This window comes from Lissotriton vulgaris, chromosome 1_1 (assembly GCF_964263255.1).
Source record: "Lissotriton vulgaris chromosome 1_1, aLisVul1.2, whole genome shotgun sequence".
NCBI lineage: Eukaryota > Metazoa > Chordata > Amphibia > Caudata > Salamandridae > Lissotriton > Lissotriton vulgaris.
The window spans coordinates 499,371,010-499,397,113 of NC_141685.1; positions in this window are offsets into that span (position 1 = coordinate 499,371,010).

Genomic DNA, 26,104 nt, shown 5'->3' on the forward strand with positions numbered 1-26,104 from the left:
TAACTGTAGGTCTGCTAGCAAGCACGCCTCCGAGATCTTCGACCTCATTCAACAGAATGAGATAGATATCATTATCCTCACAGAAACTTGGCTCAAATCTTCGTCCACTCCAATTCTCAACCTCTTGGTACCCCCCACCCTTGACATAATTTGTCTTGACAGAAACAAGAAGCTGGGTGGGGGCCTAGCATGTATACACCAGAGTACGCTTGTGGTCTCCCTTTCAGAGTCTTCTGCGCCGTTAACATACGAATACCTTTGTCTCAGTATCTCCTCTCACAATCATCTGGTCTTCAAACTATACGCATTCTACCATCCCCCAGGCAACAATCTCTCCTTCATAGAACAATTATTGGAAATCATCTCGGGCAATGTAGACTCAACCCAGTCTCACATCTACCTGGGAGATTTTAACCTTCACTGGTCTAACACTAATGATCATGCAGTCTCATGTCTGAAATCCTTCTTACTCGACCACGATCTGATTCAACATTGTGACCAGCCTACTCACACTAAAGGGGAAACCTAAGATCTCATCATCTCCAAAGGTCAATCCATCTCATTGGATTCTATCATACCTTGTGATTGGTCAGACCATCACATCATTTCCATCCATATCAACTCGGAGTTTCACCGGATTAAGACACAAAAAACCAAACCAAAGATCTGGAAAAGGGATCTCAGAGATTTCAATACAGCTGAACTAGCTACCTGCTGCAATCAGGCCCTCTCTCCACATTCTGACTTATGTGAAGTACATGCTCTCACCGATTTCTACAACTCCTCCATTTCAAATATCATGGATATGATGGTCCGTCTCCAACAAAAAAAAATTCCTGCAAACATTTCCAAACCATGGTTCAATGGCACCCTGAACTCTAAACGGCATAACCTAAGGACCTTTGAACAGTCCTGGAGAACCACCCCATCCGCTGACAATCTGAAAAACCTTAGAGCTGCAAGAAGTGCATATAACAAACAAATCAAGACAGCCAAGGCGGACTAATTCAGTACCCAACTTAACCAAGCTGCGAATCGACCCAAGAAACTATTCGAACTGGTTAAACAACAATCAGTAGCAGCCCCTAACCACTCAGCTTCAGACATCATACCTCCTTCTTGTGCTGATTTGGCTGCCTTTTTTATGGAGAAAAATAGACTCATCATCACTGATCTGGAAGCCCGGAAGGCACTACTGCCAAACAATGAACCCGCACTCCTACTGGCTGCTCATGACAAGACTTCACCAATAATTTGGGGTATCAAGAACACCACTTCCTGGGACACCTATACCCCACTTAACGAAAATGATATCAAAAAGTTTCTGCGGATTATCAACCCGTTGAATCACTTCAATGACCCGTTACCACGTAACATCTTCAAATTAGTTAAGGACGAAATCACCCCCTTCGGGACAAAGATAGTCAATGCTTTCTTGTCACAAGGTTTGATCCTAGAATGCCTCAAAGAAGCACAGGTAACGCCTATATAGAAAAAACCCACAGCCGATAGCACAGATCTTAACAACTTCCGACCTATCTATCTCTAGTATACCTAACCTTGCCAAACTCCTGGAGAAATGCGTCCAATCACAACTATGTGCACACATTGAAAATTACCACCTCCTTGACCATTATCAACCTGGCTTTCGTAGTGGACATAGCACCGAATCTGCCCTCACTCATGTGATTGATGATATATTGACAATGCTGGATCGAAATGAATCCTGCCTCCTTATCCTACTTGACCTCTCCTCCGCATTTGACACTGTTAATCATGACAACCTCCTATTCATTCCGGAACATAGGATAGGCCTCTCAGGTCAGGTGCTGAATTGGTTTGAATCCTTCCTGCAACACAGAACCCAAAGAATTAAAGCGAACCACTCACTCTCCCAGCCATCCCCTGTCAGCATGGGGGTTCCCCAAGGATCCTATTTATCTCTCATTCTTTTCAATCTGTTCCTGGAACCATTAGCTAACATTCTAAATTCCTTAGACATTAGATTCCACATGTATGCAGACGATACCCAACTATATTTGAACATCTCCTCTCCGGAGGACATCACCTCACTCAACTCTACCCTCCTGACTACCCAAAATTGGTTGAATATGAACCACCTCCTACTAAACACCTCCAAAACAGAATTTCTCCTCTTTCTCCTCCGAAATATACTCCTAATATCGACCTATGGATGAATCATCTAACTCTCTTCAACTGCTTCCCCTGCATCATCGATTCAGCTAAATCCCTAGGAATTACTCTGGACAAGCATCTGAATATGAAGTCTTACATCAGCAACGTGTGCCAGGGAACTAACCACCTCCTAAGAACACTCAGGAATCTGAAACCTTTCTACCGCAAGCAGATTTCAAGCAAGTGGTCCAAGCGCTTGTCCTACCGAGACTTGATTACGGCAGTGCCACGCTATGTGGACTCCCTAAATACTCTTTGGCGCCCCTAAAGGCCTCTCTGAACGCAGCGGCCGGATTGATCATGGGCACCAAGCGTGATACACACATCTCTCCGGTTCTAAAATCACTAAATTGGCTACCCTATGAAGCTAGAATTCAGCTGAAGATTGCCTGCCTCTCACACAAAGCCCTCCACTTCAAAACCCCTACCTAACTCGCACAAAAACTAGAACTATTTGGAGGAGGTAGATCATCAAGGGGTGCTAATTCCCTCCTCCTGAAACCACGGACCTTCCGCAAAAAAAGAACTTGCCACCGAGCTTTCTCGGGATCTGCTCCTAAATTCTGGAACTCTCTTCCATCCAAAATGAGAAGGATCTCTTCCAAGGCCGCTTTCAAATTGGAAACAAAGAAATTTGTCATGAAGAAGTTCTTGCCTTAATAGGAGGGACAATATAAACACCTTTCTTGTACTTCCGAAAGGCGTCGGTCATTGTATAGCATGGTTCACCCCTGTATATGTTTACTTTGTAGTGTTTATTTTCCTGTAAATGACTTTGTGTTTTGCACCCCTCAAATCATTGTCACATTTTCTTCCCCATCGCACGCGCACCCAGGATTGTAAGTGTTTTGTTAGTTGCTTACCACTTGATTCAAGGTTTAGTAGAAGCCCCATAGAAGCCCCATATAATTCATGTTTAGATTTTACTATAGTTTTGACTATTATTCATGCTTATGATTGTTCACTTAATACCCTTATATCACAACACTACATCATAAAGCCCCCTCTGTCCTCTCTGGACTTATAACCGAATAGTTATGCGTGAACTATTGATCTTATGATTATTTTACTACCCTTGTTTGACTCATGTTCTGATTGTTACCTTACCTGTAACTGTAAAGCGCTCTGATATCCTTCGGGATCTAGTCCGCGCTATGTAAAACTTTGTAAATAAATAAATAAAATATGCCATTGATGACACATTTAGTGGTGGAAAAAGGGTATATGTCGCCCATCCCTCTGGCTGGGTTTCTGGGATCTGACGATAAGGTAGCAGGCGGCAAATATTCAACAGTGGCATGCACTAATTCTGCATGGCGAAATATTGCAAAGAAATCACAAACTCCAATGACATATTCCCGTTACTCTGTTTGATGAAACAATAGACCCTACCAGTTACACAAGAAGGAATAAGGAAGCAAATACTTATAAAATACGGTATGAATGTGTGGGGAAACTTGTACGAACAAGGGGAATTTAAACGAGGGGACATATTCTTTGGGGAAAATATTCCTAAAACAATGGATCGGTTCTCTTATATTTGACTCAGGCAAAATGTCAAAGCTGCCACACCGGGATTTCCAGAAGAGCCTCCCAAATTGTTACCACTACATCTGCTATTACAGGATGAGACATCCCCTGCATATATAAATCGACCATAGGGAAAGAGACGCACAGCACCCTGAAGGCAAAATTAGGGTGGGAGCTAGAACTGGGATATCTTTTAACAGATGACATATGGACATATTGCTGCCAGCAAACAGAGAGAATCACAGTGAGTAACAGATTAAGGATTATACATTTTACATTTTTACACAGGAGGTACTTTACTCCTGCAAAAATGTACAGATTCAAACTGAGGGACAATGACGCGTGTGACATGTGGGGGCAAGAAGGAGCTGACTTCTTGCATCTGGCCTGGTCATGTAGAGCCATAGCCAGCTATTGGGGGGAGGTGGGGAAGGCACTGAATGAAATGGCACAAATGCAAATTGATCTTACTCCAGAGATGGGGGTATGAGGCTACAAAAACAGGATAGAAGTGCAAATTAAACGATTGGTTGTATTAGGACTCCTGATGGCAAAACATAGGATTGCCTGCAGATGGGGAAGAGGCAGGGCCCCCACATTCAAAGAATTGCTTAATGACATGACATATTGTCAGGAGCAAAACAGTATATATTCTGAATTGCTCCCACCCAGTTCCAGGCCCCGTGACATCTGGGAAGCCTTTAAAAATTACTTCCAGCGAGCAGTTAGAACTGATGAGAAGAAATAGTGGATGAGTGTCAAGGAGATGAGGGTCTGTAGAAATGAGAGATGTGGTATGAGCAGGCGTTCAAAAACTGTACAACGGTTAAAAACGAGTACTACATTAAGCCTAAGGATACAGCACAATTAGAGAAAGAAACTGCGGGCACCCAGTGGAGATGATATGTACAAAGTGCCAACATAACGTTGTTAATATGTAAACTATGTACTGCAAAACAGTTATTGTCTTTATTGTTGACTTTTTAAAATAAGCATGTATGACTATATGCCTAATACAGATGTCTGAATGTTATTTTTGAAAATGCAAATAAACAAAGTTAAAAAATAAAAATAATGAACAGACCAGGACTGCAGGGACGATTACCCACTTTTGCTTTGTAATAGTCCTTCCAGCACTCTTTTATTTGGAGTCTGTGTGACAGGAAGGACTCCTAGAGCCTATTATGATTTCTTTTGATGTTTCCTAGGCAAAATGTTGCCGGCTTAAGAAGCAGTTTAATGTATGGATGAGCTCAGCACAAGGGATGAAGTGATCAACCATGACACTTTCTGAGAACAAAGGGACTTTGGGTTAACTGTTTATTTTACGTGAAAGGGTTTCCCTAAAAAAGGACATGTGTAACAATGTTGTGAAACATGGGACGAGGAAGTCTGAGAGTTTTAGTTTTATTCGCTCAGAGGTCATCACCAGCAGATATGTTGTTTTGTCCTTTGAGAAGCCCTGCTTCAAACCTGAAAGCAGATATGTGCTTTGAACATAAGAAAATACGTCTTCCATGTCTGCTGTGCTAAAGGACGAATACATAGCAGGTGGGCTGATTGAGATCTCAAGGTCTATTAGGACAATAGGGGGTCAATTTGCCCTGTAGGTATTTGGGGCCAGTCCTGTGAAAGGCTACATGTGCTACCTGTAGTTCTTTGAAGATAACCCTCTTCTTCACTGGAAGCCAATGTAGCTAGCTGCAGTAGTAGGATACTGTCACCTTGTCCCCAATAAATACAGGAGCCGATGAGTAGGTTAAGACACGTCTTTATTCTTACTTTATGCTTTCACTCTTCCGCTCCTTGTCCCCGCCCCTTCCTGTACCACCTGCCCTGTCCCTAAACGGGGTCAGGCAATGACGATACGACACCTCCCCCCTTTGTACAAAGAGTCTTACTGCCTCAGATTTCTTCAATGAGGCGTGCTGGTCTTTTGGTATGTCGTAGGGGGCGGCTGAGCTGCTCCGGTGTCCTGCTTCGGTGGCTTACAGATTCTTCATGTCTTGGGGGACTGAAATGATCTCTGTCACTGTTCTCACTTTGATTCTCCGACTCACTGGTAGACTCATATGGCTGAGTCTCGTCATGACGGCTGCGAACCCTCAAGGGATGGGCAAGATAACGACTGTCTGCTTTCGTTCCTCGGTCACGCCGAACCATCACCCAATCTCCTTCTTGAATGTCTGTGTGTTTTGCATGTCTGCGCTGGTCGGCATAGGTTTTCATTTTCAGCTTCTTGTCGTGGTCTAGTTTGACCAATGTGTCATGATCGATGTTCACGGCTTGAGGCTGTAGACCACTGTCTAATGTAGGCAGCCGTGTGCAAGGAATTCTCCCTAGCATCAGAGTGGCAGGGCATTGGTTGGCGGTGCTGTGAGGCGTGGTGCGATATGCTCGTAGTACTTCGTTTACGGCTTGTTGGATGTCTCGGCGAGCTAGTTCCGCTTGTTGAATCCCTTTCTTCAGAGTTCCCATAAAGCGCTCTACCATGCCATTGGCCTGAGGCCATAGAGGTGTGATCTTTTTTTGCTAAAAGTCGAGGTGCTTTGCAAACTCTGCGAATTCGTGGCCATTGAATGGTGGCCCGTTGTCAGACTTGACTCCCAACGGAATACCCCATGCCGCAAAGGTCTCGTCAAGGACTGAGATTATTGCTGTCTCCTTAGTGGACGACACTAGGTGTGCAATCGGAAATCGGGAGTACTCATCCATGATGACGACAATGTATTGGCCCGATTTTAGGGGGCCAAAGAAGTCAATGGTGATTTGTTCTCATACTCCGTCTGGTAACTCTGACATTTGTAGAGGAGCTGGCGGTTCATCACGGCTCACTAGTTGACATGAGACGCAGTCCTTAAGAGTGGCCTCCACCATCTGATCAAGTGACGGAAACCAGACACACTCTCATAGAGCCTTTTTGGTGTCACTTATTCCTCTGTGACATTCATGAACAAGGTTGATCACTCCCTGTCGTAGTCTTTGTGGGATCCCTATCCTCCCCCCTCTCAGTAGCAAACCATCCTCACTGATGGACAGCTCTTCTTGGATGTGTTTGAACGCTACAAGTTCTTGGACACTCTTAAAAGAGTCCTGGGGGCTGTCTTTCACGTGTCTCCACGAGTTGCTGCGTATGCGAGCTATGACATCTTGGAAGACAGGATCTTGGTTGGACGCTTCACGGATCGCCTCCAGGGGCACTGTAGGCGGACATGCAGTGTCAATGACGAAATGGATATACTCCTCTGCCAATGAGCACTTCTCGCTGGTATGTGTTTGAGGGTGTCGGGACATGTAGTCTGCTGGATTTTCCGACTTCCCTGGTTTGTGGATGATGGTGTACACGTAGTCCTGGAAACGTAGTCCCCACCGTTCAATGCGTGGAGGCATTTTGGCTTTGGGATTGCCAAATACAGTGATGAGAGCTTGGTGGTCCGTGATGATGGTGAAGTGTTTGCCATATACAAAGAGATGGAAATGCTCGCAGACCCATACCACCGCAAGACTCTACTTTTCAGGTTGGGAGTACGCCTTCTCGGTGTCGGTGAGGCTGCGACTGGCGTAGGCGATGATGTGGCGTTGGTCTGAATCCTCCTAATATTGCGCCAGGATGGCGCCCAGGCCCACCGGGCTGGCGTCAACAGTAATTTCGGGTTTTTTCTTAGTGTCAAAATGTGCTAAGTTGATGGCAAAGCTGACAGTTGTTTTGATTTTGTTGACGGAGTGCTCACAGGCAGCTGTCCATAAAAATTGCTGGCCTTGGCGGGTGAGCTCCCTGAGGGGATAGCTTATTAGCGTAATCCCGAATGTAGCGTGCGCAGTAACTCGCCATCCCTAGAAATGATCGGAGATCACTGACGTCTCGTGGTGTTGGAGTGTCTGCAAGAGCAGATACTTTCTCTGGGGCTGGTTTCATGCCGTCTTTAGAGAAGATGTGTCCATAAAACTTCAGGGTCGATCTGTGGAACTCACACTTGTCTGAGTTCAGAGGTAGGTTAGCATTCAGTAGTGCATGGCATACTCTGTCCAGAGCGGTATCATGCTCAGTCTGATAATTTCCAAACACTAGGAGATCATCGCTGTAGTTAAAAGCATTCGGGATTCCTTGAATTACTCGCCGAATCGCTTCTTGGAAAATCTCGGCGGCCGAGGATATACCGAAGTTTAAGCGTTTGTAACGGAAGAGTCCTTGGTGGGTTGTGAAGGTCGTAATGTAACAAGACTTTTCACGTTGTTCCAGTTGGTGGTATCCTTTATTAAGATCGAGTTTCGAGAATACAGTGTCTCCATTGAGGCGAGCGATCATATCGCTAATGTGTGGTCATGGATGGCGTTCCCTCTCGATGGCTGTGTTGGGCGTGCGCATGTCCACACACAGGCGCACTTTGTTGTCCTGCCCTTTCTTAGGCACTACCACTACTGGTGATACCCACGGGTTGGCCCCGATGTGCGCTCAATGATGTCTGTCTTTAGTAGGTCATCTACTGCGTGTAAGGGAAAAGGCACTTTCCTGTGGTGTTGTGCCACTGGAGTCACTCGCTCGTCAATGTGTAGTTTCACTTTGAATTGATTGAGTTTTCCTAGTCCTTTGAAGAGGTTTGGAAACTTAGAGACAATGTCTGGGGCGTCCTCGGTCATGTAAAGGAGGTCCACGAGTTTCAGTTGTTCAGCCGTCGGCAGACTAAGTAGGCAGTCAGCCAGGTCCGGGCCTTCAACTACATGAACATAGGCTGGAATCTGTCGATCCTTGTAGGATAGAGTCCTGCTGAAATTACCTAAACATGGCAGTGGTTTTCTGGACATCCAAGTGTATACTCGGACAGCTGCTGGTTCTAGTTTCGGCCGTGGCTTCATGCTTTGATATTCAAGAGCACAGATGTAGTTTAAAGAGGCTCCAGAGTCTAGTACAAATTTGGCACGGTGATCTCTTATTCGGATGTCTAGTTTCGACTATCTTTTCAGCCGGTCCGGGTCTGACACGATACAGATGTATTCATGACTATCCTGTGACACAGGTGTGGGTAATGATGACTCACTGGATGTCGATCTACATGATCGATATGAGCTGGCAGAGCTTACGCTCGACCGGGATGAACTAGAGGAACGTCCATCTCTTCCTTTCACTGCACGAGCGTGGTGTTGTGTGTTTGATTGCGATGTGGACGATCTTCTCCCTGATCGTGGAGTTTGACAAACCAGTTTGAAGTGATTCTCTCTTCCGCAACGATGACATCGCTGACCAATGGCAGGACACTGTCCTGAGTGGGGGTATTCGTGGCAGCACCTGTAGCACGTTGGTGCCATCTTGTTAGTCTTGGTGTGTCGCGACTCTTGACGTGATGACGTCCTTCGGGAGGTTGCGAAACCTGCAGGTTTTCTTGACAGCTACAGCTGCTCATTTCCCACCTGAGGCGGAAGCCGGGTGGTCTCTGTCTCTTTCCCTTTTGAACATCGCGCTCTGCGCTGGACTGACTTTTAATTGTTCGCATTTTAAAGTATTTTACTGCATAGCGCCAGCTTCGCCACGCTTGATCTAAATAGGCGTGTTGCGACTTTCTTTGTTGTAGGATCGCTGTTGTGCCTCTCCCTCCCTCCCTCTGCCCCCGGTCAGCTCTCGGTCGAGTGTAGACACCGAGAGCTGGTTGGCAACAACTTTGGCGGCCATATTGAGTGGGGGTGCGTGAGTGACGCGCTCTAGCAGCGCTCATAAAGGGCCAGGGGAACTGTGTTCTGTTTGCTACAGCTGCTCATTTCCCACCTGAGGCGGAAGCCGGGTGGTCTCTGTCTCTTTCCCTTTTGAACATCGCGCTCTGCGCTGGACTGACTTTTAATTGTTCGCATTTTAAAGCATTTTACTGCATAGCGCCAGCTTCGCCACGCTTGATCTAAATAGGCGTGTTGCGACTTTCTTTGTTGTAGGATCGCTGTTGTGCCTCTCCCTCCCTCCCTCTGCCCCCGGTCAGCTCTCGGTCGAGTGTAGTCACCGAGAGCTGGTTGGCAACAACTTTGGCGGCCATATTGAGTGGGGGTGCGTGAGTGACGCGCTCTAGCAGCGCTCATAAAGATCGGCCATGACTCCGCGCAGCGGACGCGGTCAGCGGACGCGCCGGATCTGCGCCGGAGTCGTGCCAGAGTCGTGCCGGAGTCGTGCCAGAGTCGTGCCAGAGTCGTGCCAGAGTCGTGCCAGAGTCATGCCCGTCTGCGCCCGTCCGAGCCCAGACGAGCCTAGGGCCAGACACTCTGCTGAACTCACTAGGTACCCCTCTCACCTACTCCATAGAAACATTACTACAGTTACGCTCCCTACCTTCTTCATACTGCTCCCTGGTTAACACCGGTCCGCCACCTTTTTCTCACTGCGCCCTATGCTGCCCCCCTAATCTAGCACCTGGAAAACACACGATTCGCCTCGGACTGCTGAACTGCAGATCTCTACCTAGACACTCGCTCGAGGTCAATCTCCTCATCCGGGAACAGGAGCTAGACATCCTGTTTCTAACCGAAACATGGCTTACACAGGGCACTGAGGCAGATATGGTTATCACCCTCCCCCCTGGCTTTCTCATTCTTTCACAAGATAGGCCACTTGGTCGAGGAGGAGGCGTAGCCATTCTGTATAAGAACTCCTTGACCTGTAGAATTCTCAAAGGCGAAGTTGAAGACTGTGAAAGTTGTAAGTTCTCTTTCCAAATCTCACCCACCGTTACCCTGTCTGGCCTGTTAATCTATCGCCCCCCAGGAAAGATGGGTAACTTTATCAGCTCTCTAATGGAAATGGTAATGGTTGGTGCCGCCTCTGCGACAAATTATGTTGCCCTGGGAGACTTCAATCTCCATTTCGATGACCAGGAAGAGCGGCTGGCGACTGCCCTCCTGCGGGACCTTAAAACTTATGGAATAGACCTTTTAAGCCTAGATCCTACTCATAATAAAGGCCACTTGCTTGATCCCATCTTGGCAAATATTTCCACCATGAAAGCAGTCCCCCCTATCCCTCTACCATGGATGGATCATTTTCTGATCCCTTTTACTTGGGAAACGAAACGTGAAAGCAACCCTCCCTCTAAGGTTGGTGCACCGGACAGACCATGGGCAAGGCTATCAGTGGAAAATTTCTCTTGTAGCCTTGAAGCCTCTCGCCCACTTCTGTCTCATGATCCTATCTCAGCAGACGCAGACCTCTGCAGGTGGATCTCCAACACCTTAGACGCTGTCCTTCCCATCAGATCGACAGGTATAAGGGAGAAAAGACTTCCCACCGCTCCATGGTATACATCAGAGCTAAGGGTGATGCGGAGGACATGCAAAAAATTGGAGCGCTCCTGGAGGAAGAACTGGGAGGAAGCCAGTAAAATAGAATATCGAACAGCAATGAGGAGGTATAAAACCGCCATCCGGCTGGCTAAAACTCAGTTTCTCGAGGACAGAATTAACAATGCTTCTAACTCCTCTAGAGAAACCTTTCTGGTGGTTAAAGAACTCTTGAAAGTTCCTACACCCTCTGCCCCCACGGAGAACCTGGAGACCATATGTAATAACCTGGCGGAATATTTTAACACAAAAATAGAAAAAATTCTTACCTCGCTTCCCCCGCCCAAGATTGGATCCGAGCCACGGGAGGAGGAAGGGTGCCCCCAGATAACTCTGGAATCGTTTGGACCAGTAAACATGGATGAAGTCCTTACAACCCTATGTTCAATTAAGAGTGGCTCCCCCCGGGATGTTGCCCCTATGAGAATTCTCAAACAGGTTGCCCCCTCCGTTGTGGAGCCTATTACTGAAGTTATTAATGCCTCGTTAGGCACGGGCACTGTGCCACCTAACTGGAAGAGCGCTATAGTGAAAGCCCTTCTGAAAAAACCCTCTCTGGACCCTTCAGACATGGCCAACTACAGGCCCATCTCGCTCCTCCCAGGACTGAGTAAAATCGCAGAAAAACTGGTCAATGCTAGGCTTTTCCACTTTGTGGAGACCAATGGTGTGCTAAAATCCTCTCAAACAGGCTTCCGGCCGGGTCAAGGCACGGACACCGCCTTGCTGGCAGTCATGGAGGAGGCACGCTGCATTCTGGACGCGGGGGATCAGTGGCAGTGATCCTCCTGGACCTGAGTGCAGCGTTCGACACTGTGAATCATCAAGTGCTACTCCAGAGACTTTCGGACGCCGGAGTGAGAGGGACAGCGCTAAATTGGCTTAGGTCATTCCTGAGTGAAAGATCTTTCCAGGTATGGGAAGGGGACGCTCGGTCGGCATCCACCCACCTCCATTGTGGTGTGCCTCAGGGCTCCTCTCTGAGTCCCACACTCTTCAACGTGTATATGGCCCCCTTGGAGGAGGTGGTGGCTCCATTCAACATCAAGATCGTGAGCTACGCCGACGACACCCAATTGGTGTTTGCCCTCTCCCAATCCCTGGAGAATTCCCAGACACTCCATGTCTGCCTCTCACAGGTCCACTCCTGGATGGGGGACTCAGCACTCAAATTAAATGGGTCCAAAACTGAGATCATGGTGATGGGACCTAAAAATCCACCCTTTCCTAGCCTAGCCTGGCCCAGTTGCCTGGGGTGTCTTCCGGAACCTAAGGACGAAATCAAGAGCTTGGGCATCTGGATGGAACGAGATCTCTCCCTCAGAACCCAGGCCTCCAAACTGGCGGGTGTCTGCTTTGGTCTTCTCAGATCAATACGTAAGATACTGCCCCTCATCCCTTTCACTTCGAGAAAGCTCTTGATTCAGAGTCTGATTATGTCCAGGCTGGACTTTAACAACGCGATTTACCTTGGGGCCCCTGAAAGCACTTTGAACAGACTCCAACAAGTTCAAAACGCGGCAGCACGAACACTCTATAACATCCCCATGTCCTGCTCTGCCAAACCAGCGCTGAGGGCACTACATTGGTTGCCAATACGGGAGAGAGTGAAATTTAAATCTCTATGCCTTGCACACAAAATCTTGCAAGGCAAAGGCCCTCCCATCCTTCAGAAGATGGTGATCCCGTACAAAGCGAGCAGAACTCTACGCTCAGACTGTCAACACCTGTCTGTCATCCCCAGGGTAAAAAAGGCCCGTTCAGGAGGAAGGAGATTTTCAGTCAATGTGTCCACCCTCTGGAATGCTCTCCCCATAGGTTTGCGCACTGAACCGTGTCTTTTACGTTTCCGTAAACAACTTAAGACCCTCCTCTTCTGTTAACTCATCCTCGCTCACGCTATTCCTGATGTGGTTGGTGGCAAAAGCGCAGGGATGCTCCAGGGTAACCGAGCGCTATATAAAACCGATCTAATAATAATAATAATAATAATGGTCTGTCCGGTGCTTCGTCTCCTTGTGTGCTCGCATTCTGAATGCTTGTTCCTTTCTCCCAGTCTTGTTAACCTCCATTTTCCTTGCATGGTCTTCTGCTTAGTCGTTGATTCGTGTCATTTCTTCGATTTCCTCGAGAGTGTAGTGTTTCTTCAGCAGCCGCCGGCGCAGCGATTGGGATTGACAGCCTTCAATTATGCGCAGTCGCAACGCGTCTTCAGTGGTAAAAGCGTCAAACTCGCAGTGTCGAGCTAACCGCCTGATGCGCGCAATGAAGTCACACATGTGTTTATTTTTTTCTTGGGATGCTAGATTAAATGTGTAGCTCTCATAATCTAAGTTGCATTTGTAAATGTAAATGTAAATGTGTTGTACTTGTATAGCGCACAGCTACCCCAGACCAGGGTCTCCCGCCGCTAAGGAACCTTTCCTGGCTTTCCTTGTGAAGTGCCAAATAGGAGACCCTGTGGTTTACTATTACTAAATGGAGTCCAAGATACTGGCTAAAGCAAAGCAGTGTGGGGGCAGGCAGGTCTGTGAGCATTCCTAATTTGTCAATTTATAATGGCAAATGAATATATAAAACACTTTTCATGCTGTATATCCAAATATTACACGATAAACAAATCCACCAAAGATAAAAGGAATATATATCAAAAAATACAATTTATTATAATACCTCCCTTCAGGGTTACAATCTAAATTATTAAAATACATTAAAATCAATTTTCCACATAGTGAAAAAGTGTGATAAAAAAGTCAAAAGAAAGAGTCGACACAGCGTTTCGGTGTTCGTTTACAATATTCACACCTTCATCAGGACATTTTGAAATTTGGTTGGCAATCTAAAAATTTAAATGACAGTATTTTAGGTATTTTGTAATTAGGCAGATCAACAGAAATTCATACATAGTGTTTCTTTTTCTCTTAGTGTTCATTTTGCCCTATATGCTCCTGGACCTGTTCCTCTGTGAGGGCCACCCTCAGTACCCTTCTATCAAAAATATATATTTATCATGAAACCCTGTTGATTGTGGTAAATAAAATTATTTACAGTGCCGGAATTTCTATAGATATCAAAGAAGAGTTAATCCATAAAATGAGGAACAGAGTCCGTGGTCTTCGAGTAAAAGGGCTTTATTCCAGAACTCGAGTTAAGGGAGAGCTCCTTCACCAAGCGGGTTCAGGAGTAGTCTGCTTTACTTGAAACATGACAGCACCTATATACATTACTTGCACAATCAAAAGAAGGAGTTCCCTGGGCATGATTCAATTATCCGTGATACAATCAAATAGAAGACATAGCAGGCTTGTTTTCATTTAATTAATTAATTAATTAATTTAAGGTTTTTGTAGAGCGCGTAGTAACCCTTGAGCATCCCAGCGCTTGAACCTGAATTCAGGAGGGAACAGCAGCGGAAGGGACGAAGAATCAGGGGAAGAGAAGAGTTTTCAGTGCCTTCCTAAACTGGAGGAGATTAGGTTCGGTTCTTAGTCTCCGGGGGAGACTGCTCCAACGTTTAGCAGTGTGTACCGAAAAGCGGCGGCCTCCAGACCGAGCTTTTTTTACTCTGGGAAAAGTAATAAAGTTCTCGCGGTTTGATCGAAGAGCTCTTGTAGCTTTGTAGGGAATGATAAAATTATTGAGAATGGGTGGGCCTTTGTTGTGGAGAACTTTATGAGCCAGACAGAGGGCCTTGAAAGCAACCCTCTCTCTGTCTGGGAGCCAGTGAAGAAGCTTCAAAGCTGGCTTTGCCGAAGATCTGGCCAAGGTGTGAGTGAGTAGTCGGGCCGCGGCATTTTGGATTCTCTGCAGGGTATTGAATGTAGCTTCAGGGGCACCCAGGTAGATTGCATTGCTGTAATCTAGCCTCGCCAAGATGAGGCCCTGGATTAGTAGTTTCTGGGAGGTGGCGGGAAGCAGGGGGAAGACCTTCCTGCATGCCCTGAGAAGTCCGAAGCATATTCCTGCCATCTTTTTGGCCTGCGTTCTAAAGCTCAGATCCTTTTTGAGCCATACGCCCAGGCTCTTGACCTCCTCCTTAGGGGCAGGGGGGTCACCTAGGCAGTCGGGCCAGATGTTAGGCGGCAAGGAGGGCCCTTTATGTCCGAGCAGCAGGATTTCGGTCTTGGACCCATTCAGTTTCAGGGCTGAGGTGTTCATCCAGCCGTGGATTTCAGTGAGGCAGCTGTGTAGATCGGAGGGATCTTGGTGAGGGTGTGAGAGGGTCACCACCAGCTGGGTGTCGTCGGCGTAGTTGATGATCGTCACGCCGAATGGGGTGACCAATTCCTCCAGCGGAGACATGTAAACGTTGAATAACGTCGGGCTAAGAGATGAGCCGTGCGGTACTCCACAGCGGAGGGGGATTGCAGGGGAGTGGCTGTCATTCTCCCAGACTTGGAAGGAGCGGCCATCTAGAAAAGACCTGAGCCACTTCAAGGCCGTGCCCCTTACTCCAATGTCTCTCAGGCGCTGGATTAAAACCTGGTGATTGACAGTGTCGAAGGCCGCACTGAGGTCCAGGAGGATCACTGCCACTGATCCTCCTGTATCCAGAATGCTTCTGGCCTTCTCCACTGCCGCCAGGAGGGCGGTGTCAGTGCCCTGGCCTGGGCGGAAGCCTGTTTGGGAGTTCCTAAGTAGGTTGTTGCTTTCTAGGAATAGTGATAGTTTTTTATTCACTAGCTTCTCCATGATTTTACTGTTACCTGGGAGGAGGGAGATTGGCCTATAGTTTGCTAGGTCCTGGGGGTCTAGTGAAGGTTTTTTCAAAAGGCCTTTGACCACCGCCGCTTTCCAGCTGGGAGGGACTACTCCCTGTGTAAGGAAGGCATTGATGAGGGACGTGAGAGGAGGGATAATAGTGGTGGACACTTTTTTCAGGAAGCGTAGCCGAGCCGGGTCGCTGGGGGAACCACTTTTAATTGTGGCCAGCGTCGCGGCTACCTCTTCCGTGGATACTGGGCCGAAAGTATCGAGAAGGGGTGTGGGGGCATCGGGGGAATGACTGTGGTATGGGGAGAGTTGGAAGGGTCCCCGTCTGTGCGACCGGCGTCGAAGGGGGGTAGGGATGCGAGAATTGTTTGAATTTTCTCGTCGAAAAAAGTGGCCAGTTTAATACATTTACTTTCCGCGGCTTTGGGGTCCAGGGGTTTCGCAGGGGGATCTGGGGCATGAAGAAGTTCTTTAAGAATGGAGAAGGCTTCCTGAGCAGAGCAGGACGAGTTTTTAATTCTATCTTCATAGAATGAGCTCTTGGTTTTAAGGAGCGCGCGTTTGTAAGTTTTTATGGAAGCCCGAAACATTTCTTTCTTGTCTGCTGTCTTGTCTTTCCTCCATGTGCGTTCGTTTCTCTTACATTCCTTCCGTAGGAGATTCAATTCAGGGGTGTACCAGGGGGAGGGGTTAACTCTCTTGGTACGTTTAAGGGTGCTGGATCTCGGTAAGAGGCAGTCCAGTGATTGGGTGAGCCATGTATTAAATTCAGTGTCGGCAGTAATGGGGTTTTGAGTGGGGGTGGGGGGTGTCTTCCCCAAATTTGGTTGCCCATTCTTCAGGGACCAATTTATGCCAGCGTCTGATAAGGGTTCTGATTTTGGGCGGTTGGGGTGGGGGAGTATTGATGTGCCATTCGAAGGGGACCAGGAAGTGGTCAGTCCAGGGAAGGGGGAGGTGCGCGCGGGTATTAAGATCTTGAATATTTGTGAAGATAGGATCAAGTAACTGTCCTTTGTCGTGAGTGGCCTGTGGGTTCTTTAAGCAGAGACCAGTGGAGGAGATGTCCAGTAGAAGTTCGGCTGCGTAAGTGTCGACTGGGTCCAGAAAGTGAAGATTGAGATCCCCTAATAAGAGGTAGTTAGAGGAAGTCGTAGATTTGAGAGTGACATGGTCAATGAGCTTGCTGGGGAACTCGGCGAGTTGGCCGGGGGGGCGATATACAAGCAGCCCCGCCAGAGATGTTACTGGTGAGATTTGAATGGTGAAGTGGCAGCTTTCGCAGTCTTTGATGTTGCCATCCAAGATTCTGCAGGTGAGGGAATCTTTGAATATTATGGCTAGACCGTCTCCTCTGCCTCGCGGTCTGTTCAGTGAGCAAATTTGGTAGCCCGGAGGGAGTGCGTTGACAATGTCAGGGCCGTTGTTGGGAGTGAGCCATGTTTCAGTGAGAAACAGAATGTCCATGGCGTGGTTTGAGATCAAGAGGTTTATTTCGTGGGCGTGTTTAACAAGCGACCTGCAGTTGAGTAGGCCCAGTTGTAGGCCGCTGCGTTCAGTTTCTGCGCAGGGTGGATTGCAGAGACTGCAGCCGGTGAATGGGTTATCGCCCATATGGGTGTAATTACAGGTGGGTTGTTTTTGTGTGTTCAGGGCCAGAAGCATATCTCGGGTATAGGCAGGGCATTTCCTGTGGGAAATGGGCATAGTGGCTGGGCCTGGGACCGTCCGGGCCCGGATGGGCCCAGATGGACTTGCCTTTGGCTGACGGCGCGCCCGCTGTGCCCGTCCGCTGCGCGTCCAAGTGCTGCACATGATTTAATGCAGGAAGAGGGGCGTGGCCTGATGAAGTGGGCGTGGCCTGTCAGCAGGCTCGCTCGCTGATGGCGGTAATGGCGGTTTCCTATCCCGTGGCAGCGTTCAGATCGGCTGCACAGGTGTTGAGAAGTAGGAATAAGTGCCCCAACCGGACTAGCAGGTGAGGGATAGGTGCGCAATTATTAAAATCAATTTAACACACAATTTTAAAAAATACAGTTTTCGAACAAAGCTCCCTGCTGTGCCTCAGGAGTACAGGATCTGAAGAAAGCTGAGAGTAAGCTCCTTAAGTAGTCGGGGGGGTGTGGCCTGGTAAAGTGGGCGTGGCCTGATGAAGTGGGCGTGGCCTGTCAGCAGGCTCGCTCGCTGATGGCGGTAATGGCGGTTTCCTATCCCGTGGCAGCGTTCAGATCGGCTGCACGGGTGTTGAGAAGTAGGAATAAGTGCCCCAACCAGACTAGCAGGTGAGGGAGAGGTGCGCAATTATTAAAATCAATTTAACACACAATTTTAAAAAATACAGTTTTCGAACAAGGCTCCCGGCTGTGACTCAGGAGTACAGGATCTGAAGAAAGCTGAGAGTCAGCTCCTTAAGTAGTCGGGGGGGGTGTGGCCTGGTGAAGTGGGCGTGGCCTGTCAGCAGGCTCGCTCGCTGATGGCGGTAATGGCGGTTTCCTATCCCGTGGCAGCGTTCAGATCAGCTGCACGGGTGTTGAGAAGTAGGAATAAGTGCCCCAACCGGACTAGCAGGTGAGGGAGAGGTGCGCAATTATTAAAATCAATTTAACACACAATTTTAAAAAATACAGTTTTCGAACAAAGCTCCCGGCTGTGCCTCAGGAGTACAGGATCTTAAAGAATGACTTGAATCCTATTTGTTAGACATAGACAAACACATGGCATCAGGGTGATTGTGGTGACAAGTTACAGAGTTACTAGTGTCTGGGGACAGAGAATCGAGGCATTGTTACAGGGTCATTTCTGTCTGAAGGGTAAAGAGACCGAGGCATTGTGTGCTCCTTACTTCCACACAAGGGCGGTGATGTTTCACAATGGTATGTGTGTACAGCTGGGAAGAAAGATAATGGGCCGTGTTTAACTATTCTCTTCGTGTCTGTCTCGCGTACTTGATCAGTTTACTCTTGATTGTTGACCCAACCCGTGGCTGCCCCCGCAAGCTGAGAGATCATTGATGAGCGAGAGCTGCTCATTCTTTGATAGAGTTAGGGAGGGAGGAGAATTTTGACGAGGCAACCATCTAACTGACTCCGTTCTGTTTTTAAGGAAAATATCGAACAGGACAGAAACCCGTAAGATACATGATGGCTGGCCATTATTCTTTGCATGTGCCAGTACAACGAAAAGAAGACAGGCAAGAGAGGGGGCATAACAGGATTCATGCTTAAAGTAGAAAAACCGGCTTGCCTGGTCGGTATTAGGGTGGATAGGGTGCATGATGGGACACCAGGAAGAAAAGAGAGTTTTTAGTCAACTTTCCACATTCCCTCCTTGTCCCATAGAAACCCTATTGCAGAAATTCTTAATCAATTTCTACGTTCATTAAGTCGTACACTTGTTCTTGCAACATGATCATTTCATTTTTCTTTCCTCTGTTTCGTGGACGAGGAGTACATGTAGTGGCACACAGCCCACAAAGGCGGGGCCACACTGGACACAGAGTCAGCAAGTGAAAATAGTAGCCAAAACGAGGCCCAGGACTGTTAGTGCCTTCCACCCCCAGGTAGACAGGAGGTCCCACAACCAGCCGGTCAGGGACCATGTGCCAGTGTCCATATCCAATTTATCGGATAGTACATGGAGGCGGGATATAGCAGAGTAAACTGATGGGGCGTTGTCTGGAATAAATACACAGCAGTTGGACCCTATTACCTTACACACACCACCACGGTCGGCTAACAGGACATCTAAAACTATACGGTGTTGCAGGGTCATGAGTCTGTCTGCAGCTACTTCAGCTGTAATGTTATTCAACGTTATGGAAAACAAAGGTTCCTACCTCACTCAAAATCATCACAATACAATATAGATCACAATGGAATACTATACGTTATGGTCTCCTTGCCCAGCCGGACAAGGAATTTATTCCCAAGAAACAATGTCAAATATACATTATATTATCACACAAATATAGCATGACACAAGCCTGTGCCGTACCAAAAGGAGAGAGAAAAATAAGAACAGAGTGAAAGGGGTGCTTTTCAGGCAAGAAAAAGGAGCAGTACAGGGCACTGTAAGCAAGTTAGAGAGTAATGACAGTGTCGCCTGGAGTAGAACATACACAATCTCATTTATAATATAGTGAATGTATGCCCACTCATGGGTGTCGACGTTTCGATCCCTATTGCTCAATTAAATAAATGGGATCATCATCAGGACTTAGAATTAAATATGCCTGAATGTAAAAAAGCCTCTGTTTATGAGGTACTTCTAAGAATAGAGCCTCTAGATGGGAGGTTTAATGACCGTCTGAATTATGCAGACTGTCCTTCAGATATTCTCAGGAATCTCGTTTCCGGCGTATAGCCGAACCGAGGGTTTCTACACGGAGTGGTCCTTGTTGGGATCCAAAAGAAATAAGGAGGTTTTTAAATTGAGCAAGCGGGATATAAGGATATTTGAGTAGGGCTTCAATGGCCGTACACGCGTACCACAACAGATGTGGAAAACAATTCCACCAAACTCGCCAGAAGGGAACCGGCATCGAGACCGAGTATCCTCTGCATACGCGAGTCTTATCTTTGACTTGCGCCTCATCCCCACATCTGTTGTGGTACGCGTGTACGGCCATTGAAGCCCTACTCAAATATCCTTATATCCCGCTTGCTCAATCAGCAACAAAGTGCGTGTAACCAGGCGAAAACGAAAAACCATGGGTCTTTAAAAACCTCCTTATTTCTTTTGGATCCCAACAAGGACCACTCCGTGTAGAAACCCTCGGCACCCATGAGTGGGCATACATTCACTATATTATAAATGAGATTGTGTATGTTCTACTCCAGGCGACACTGTCATTACTCTCTAACTTGCTTACAGTGCCCTGTACTGCTCCTTTTTCTTGCCTGAAAAGCACCCCTTTCACTCTGTTCTTATTTTTCTCTCTCCTTTTGGTACGGCACAGGCTTGTGTCATGCTGTATTTGTGTGATAATATAATGTATATTTGACATTGTTTCTTGGAAATAAATTCCTTGTCCGGCAGGGCAAGGAGACCATAACGTATAGTATTCCATTGTGATCTATATTGTATTGTGATGATTTTGAATGAGCTAGGAACCTTTGTTTTCCATAACGTAGTTATACCCATGGTTCTTAGCTACCCTCTGGGTTCCCCTTGTTTCTTAAAAATAGTAATTTTATTCAAGGCGCCAGTTGTTTCATCTATGGCGGCCTGAACTACATGAGTTAAATGCCGGATGTGGCGACTGTTGGCCATGGGTCCCCAGAAAGGGAGGAAACCTTTCAAAAAATCTCCAGCTTCTTGTCCAGTAGTATCTTCTGCATCTATGACCCCCCTTCGTTGTCTTCTAACTTGGGTCAAAGGGTCAATCAGGTGGTAATCGGCAGGGGCTGTCTAATTTGGTGGTAAAAGGAATGCGATGTAGCACTTTCCAGACCAGCCTTGAGGCAACCAAGTGCGCGCATGGGGTCCACAGATGAAATAGGTGTTTGGGGCAGTTACTATGGTCGGAAAATCGGGAGCGGGTAGTGTATATGTCCTATCACACTCGCTGTTCCCCATTACTTCCCCCTTTCCTTTTCCTCTTATACAAAACAGGCCGGGTTGCGGTACTACCCAACCTCCTTGATCTGTCTGTCTTTGATTGACGGAAAACATTTCCCTGAAGGAAGCGATGTCATGGAACTGAGAGTAACTGATATTTTCGTGATCCTCGGCCCTTCCCCAGGTCACAGTAAGATCCACCATTTTAGAAACAGCCTTTACTATTTTAGTCTTTACTTCGTTCCAATTACTTTCATTTTTCAATTTTGTCGGGGGAATGTTTCTGACTGAGGCAGAAAATATCATAGCTAATGCATAGGCGGACCCTGAATAACCGAATGGGAGGGAGAAAAAGGGCATTCCCTTATGTACGGAATGTGGCATCAAGCCACAAACCCAACAGTTCGTCTTGTTGACAATGAGTTGGTGTTTATGGAGAGTGGAAATGAATGTATTATTTATAAATTCCTTTCTTCTGTCCTCGAGGTGTGGGGGAAGATCAATATGGGAATGCATAGTTATATTCTTTACAAGCGTGGAAGAGAGTGGAGGGAAAACTGTATATAAGATCCAACCCAGACAGGCCGCTAAACAGCAAACAAGTAACATTATTAATAAAAAGATCGAGAACCTGCTATGCAGTAATTTCACGTAATTAGTCCTTTTCAATTTGCGCATCATGTCATTACTCCTCATATTGTCTATTAATTAATACCCAAATGTATCTGTACACGAGATCAAACGCTTCCCAGTAGCCGCTTCACCAAGAGCTTGTTCCCGGACTTAGTTAGCCACCGGTTTGTTATGATCAGGTGTAATGTCTTTAGTCTATTTTTTTGTGAGATCGCAGCCGCGATCTGTATTCCTGCTGAGGAGTGAGTTCTGGAAGTGGTGAAATATTATTTATATTCGGGGCATTTATAGTCGCAGGACAGGGCACATTGTCCGTTAGTATTGGTCCAAAAAACTTCTTGCAGTGACTGGCATGGAGCCACCCTTTTCGTCCTTCCACTTTGACTGCCGTCCTCGTTGTCAGAAGAACCAGTTTAGGGGATGTCCACCTTTTCTCCAAGGGGCTGGTCCGATCGAAGTTCCGTACGAGTATCCAATCACCAGGCTTGATGGTATGTTCCTCAGGTGTAGTGTGATCTGGAAAAACTGCTGCAACCTGTGAACGACAAGAGTGGAGTGCAGACATCAAGGAAGCCAAGTAATCTGTCAACATGTTAGAGTCAATATCAGTTAGTTTCCTAGGAGAAGGGACACCCCAAATGTTAGGAGGCCTACCGAATGTTACTTCGAAAGGGGACAGTCCCGTCCGGGATGTGCCACCATCCGCATGTAAAAGAGAGCGACCGGAAGGGCAGTAACCCAGTCTATCCCTTTTTCTGTACATATTTTGGCTAGTTTTGTTTTCAAGGTTTGGTTATGTCTCTCTACTAGGCCAGCTGCTTGAGGGTGTCGGACACAGTGAAATCTCCAGGAATATCCCAGTAGAAGAGAAACAGCTTCCATTAGTTTAGAAGAGAAAGGCTGTCCATTGTCCGAATAGATGACCCTTGGTAACCCATACCTGGGGAAAAATTTTCTCACTAATTGTTTAGCTGTTGTCTGGGCACCATAGTCCGGGACGGGGTATGCTTCAGTCCATCGTGTCAGTGTACACACTACCACCAGTACATACTTGTATCCTCTACATCTGTCCATTTGGATGTAATCCATTTGGAGGACTTTGAAAGGATGATCAGGAGGCTGGAACCCACCCTGTTCTACTGGTACTCCTTTACCAGGATTGAATTGGCAACATATCATGCAAGTTTTTACTTTTTGTTTGGCTGCAGCTCTTAGGTGTTTGTTAAACCAGCTGTTCCGTAAACTGTCTAGCATACCTTTTTCGCCTAGGTGGGCGGGGCTATGGACCGTGTCAATTATGACTTGTACCATTGAGTCAGGGAGAAACCATACTGTTTGGTCTTTGGTCATCCAACCCTGATCAGTCTGGACCCCTCCTTGTTCAGTCCATTTCTTTATCTCATCTGCGGTGGCATGTGTCTGTATGTCTCATACATCTTCCAAGGGACCCCTTATTACCATAGTGACAGTCTGTGCTGGTACCTGAGAATCTGTCGTGTTCACTGGACTCTGGGCTGTCTGTTTAGCAGTCCGGTCCGCTAAGTCATTTCCTTTGGATATGGTGTCTGTAGCTTTGGTGTGTGCTTTGCACTTCAGAATAGCTATGGCTGTAGGTAGGTGTATGGCATCTAGTAAGGCTTGAATCAAGGGGCCATGTTGTATCTTGGCTCCATGTGAGGTAAGGAAACCTCTTTCACGCCATAACACTCCAAAATTGTGAAGTACACCAAAAGCGTATTGGGAATCAGTGTAGATGTTAACCTTCAACTGTTTTGCCCATATGCAGGCTAGTGTCAGAGCAATGAGCTCTGCTGCTTGGGCTGACAGGGTGTCTATTCTTTGTGTCTCTATAATCTTACAGTCCGTGGTTACTGCATAGGCTGCCACTAACTCTCCAGCGTTTGTTCTCATGCACGATCCATCCACATAAAGTGTTACATCAGGATCTGGGAGTGCAACATCTGTTAGGTCTTGTATTGGTTTTGTCACTAGATCGATCATCTCCACACTGTCATGTTGTATCGTATCATCTGAGCTTGAGGGCAAAAGGGTAGCGGGATTCAATATGTTGCATCGCCTTATCTCTATGTGTGGCTGAAATAGCGTTAGTTCGTATCCTGTCAGTCTTGCTATAGTCAGGTGTTGTGTCTGTGTTCTGTTTAGAAGGACTTCCACGACATGTGGCACTTGTACTATCAGGGGATGTCCTAGCACTATTGAATCACTTTGTCTTATGGCCAGGGCTGTAGCCGCAACAGATTTCAGGCATGCAGGCAAAGCTTGTGCTACTGGGTCCAATGTGCTAGAAAAATAAGCACAGGGCCTGTTTCTTCCTGCTTGGTCATGTGTGAGGACGGATAGTGCTGTTCCGTCACGTTCTGTCACGAATAGGGTAAAATGCTTGCTGTAATTTGGGGTGGCTAAAACTGGTGCTTGACACAGAGCTAGTTTTAGAGCTTCAAATGCTTGGGAGTGGTCTGATGTCCAAGGGAGGGTTGTAGAAGTGACTGCTTCCACTGTAGTTAACTGTATGAGTGGCTTGACTATGTGGGCATATTGAGGGATCCATTGTCTGCAATATGAGGTGAGACCAATGAATGCACACACTTCTTTTTGTGTCTTTGGCTGTGAAATTGTTGAAATCAATTGGATTCGTTCTTGTGTCAGTTGCCTACCCTCCTTGGACAGCAAATGCCCTAAGTAAGCCACTTGCTGTGCACAAAACTGCAATTTTGAGGGAGATACCTTGTGACCTTTGTCTGTCAGAAAATGTAGAACTGTGAGGGATGCCTTTTCACAATCTTGTTCTGTCCTTGCTGTGATGAGAATGTCATCTACATACTGTATTAATGCTGTGTTGGTAGGCATACTGATACTGTCAAGTTGTCTTTTTAGTGCTTGGCTGTAAATGCTTGGACTTTCCGTATAGCCTTGGGGAGCTCTAGTGAACCTGAAACTCCGTCCTTTTAAACTGAACCCGAAAAGATACTGGCTGTCTGGATGTATAGGAATGCTGAAGAATGCATTTTTCAAGTCGATGACTGTGAAAAATGCAGCTGCGGGATCTATGGCAGTCAATAGTGAGGAAATATCTGGGACCACTGGATATTGTGGGATCACACATTTGTTCAGTTCTCGAAGGTCAACCCCCAATCGGTAGACTGGGGGTGCCTGAGGGTCAGTCCTTTTGAGGACTGGAAGAACTGGAGAATTGCAAACATTTGAATCCGTCTCCACCACCACCCCATGTTCTATGAGTTCTTGAATTATTTTTAGTAAGGCTTGTTCAGCCTCGGGTGGAATCTTATACTGTCGTATACGGTGTAGGACTACTCCCTCCTTGAGTGTGACCTGGTTTGGGGTAATGTCCATGTATCCTACATCAGTCGAGCTTTTTGCCCACAGATGTTGTGGGATGTCATTTAGTCTGGGGTCGAATTCTTTGACTGTGAAATATCCTTTGAAATCTCGTAGAAACAATTGTATTCCTTCTGGTGAGCAGCATATTACTGTTCCTAGTTCTTTAAGTGTCTTGATTCCTAGTAAATTCTCTGGGCACGTTTCTGTAAGGACTAGGTCAGTAGTACGTGTCAGAGGACCCACTCCTAAAGAGACTTGTTCAGATACTTTGTTTATTATTGGTTTGCCAGAAAAGCCCAGAGATATGTTATGTGAGCCAGAGAGAGGAACCTCTGGGACTTCCTTATGACTTATGGTAGTCCTACTTGCCCCTGTGTCTATGAGGAATTTTCTATCTTGTCCCAGTAAGTGGGCTTGTACATATGGACCTTTTTGATCCACTGGAACTGGGATAAGGGGCAAGTCACCTTCTCTCTCAAGGCTATTTCATGAATATGGTGCAAACTCGGGGTAATCTGACTGTGCGTACTGGTACATCTGTGTGTCAGCAGCAGCAGGCGTCTGAACCTGCGGAGGCGCAATAGTCTGAGGCTGCTGGGTGTTACCTGGTCTGGGAGTGTGAGGGCGTTCTTTCCTTTTTCCTGTCGCTATGTTGTGTTTCAGGACTGGACATTCCCTCACGAAATGGCCCTGCTGCTTGCAGTAGTTGCAAGTACCTTTATTGGCCCCCACATTACCTTTGGCACCGTGTTTACTGGTGCCGTCTGTGCAACCAATACCTTCATTTTTGTGTCTTTTACTC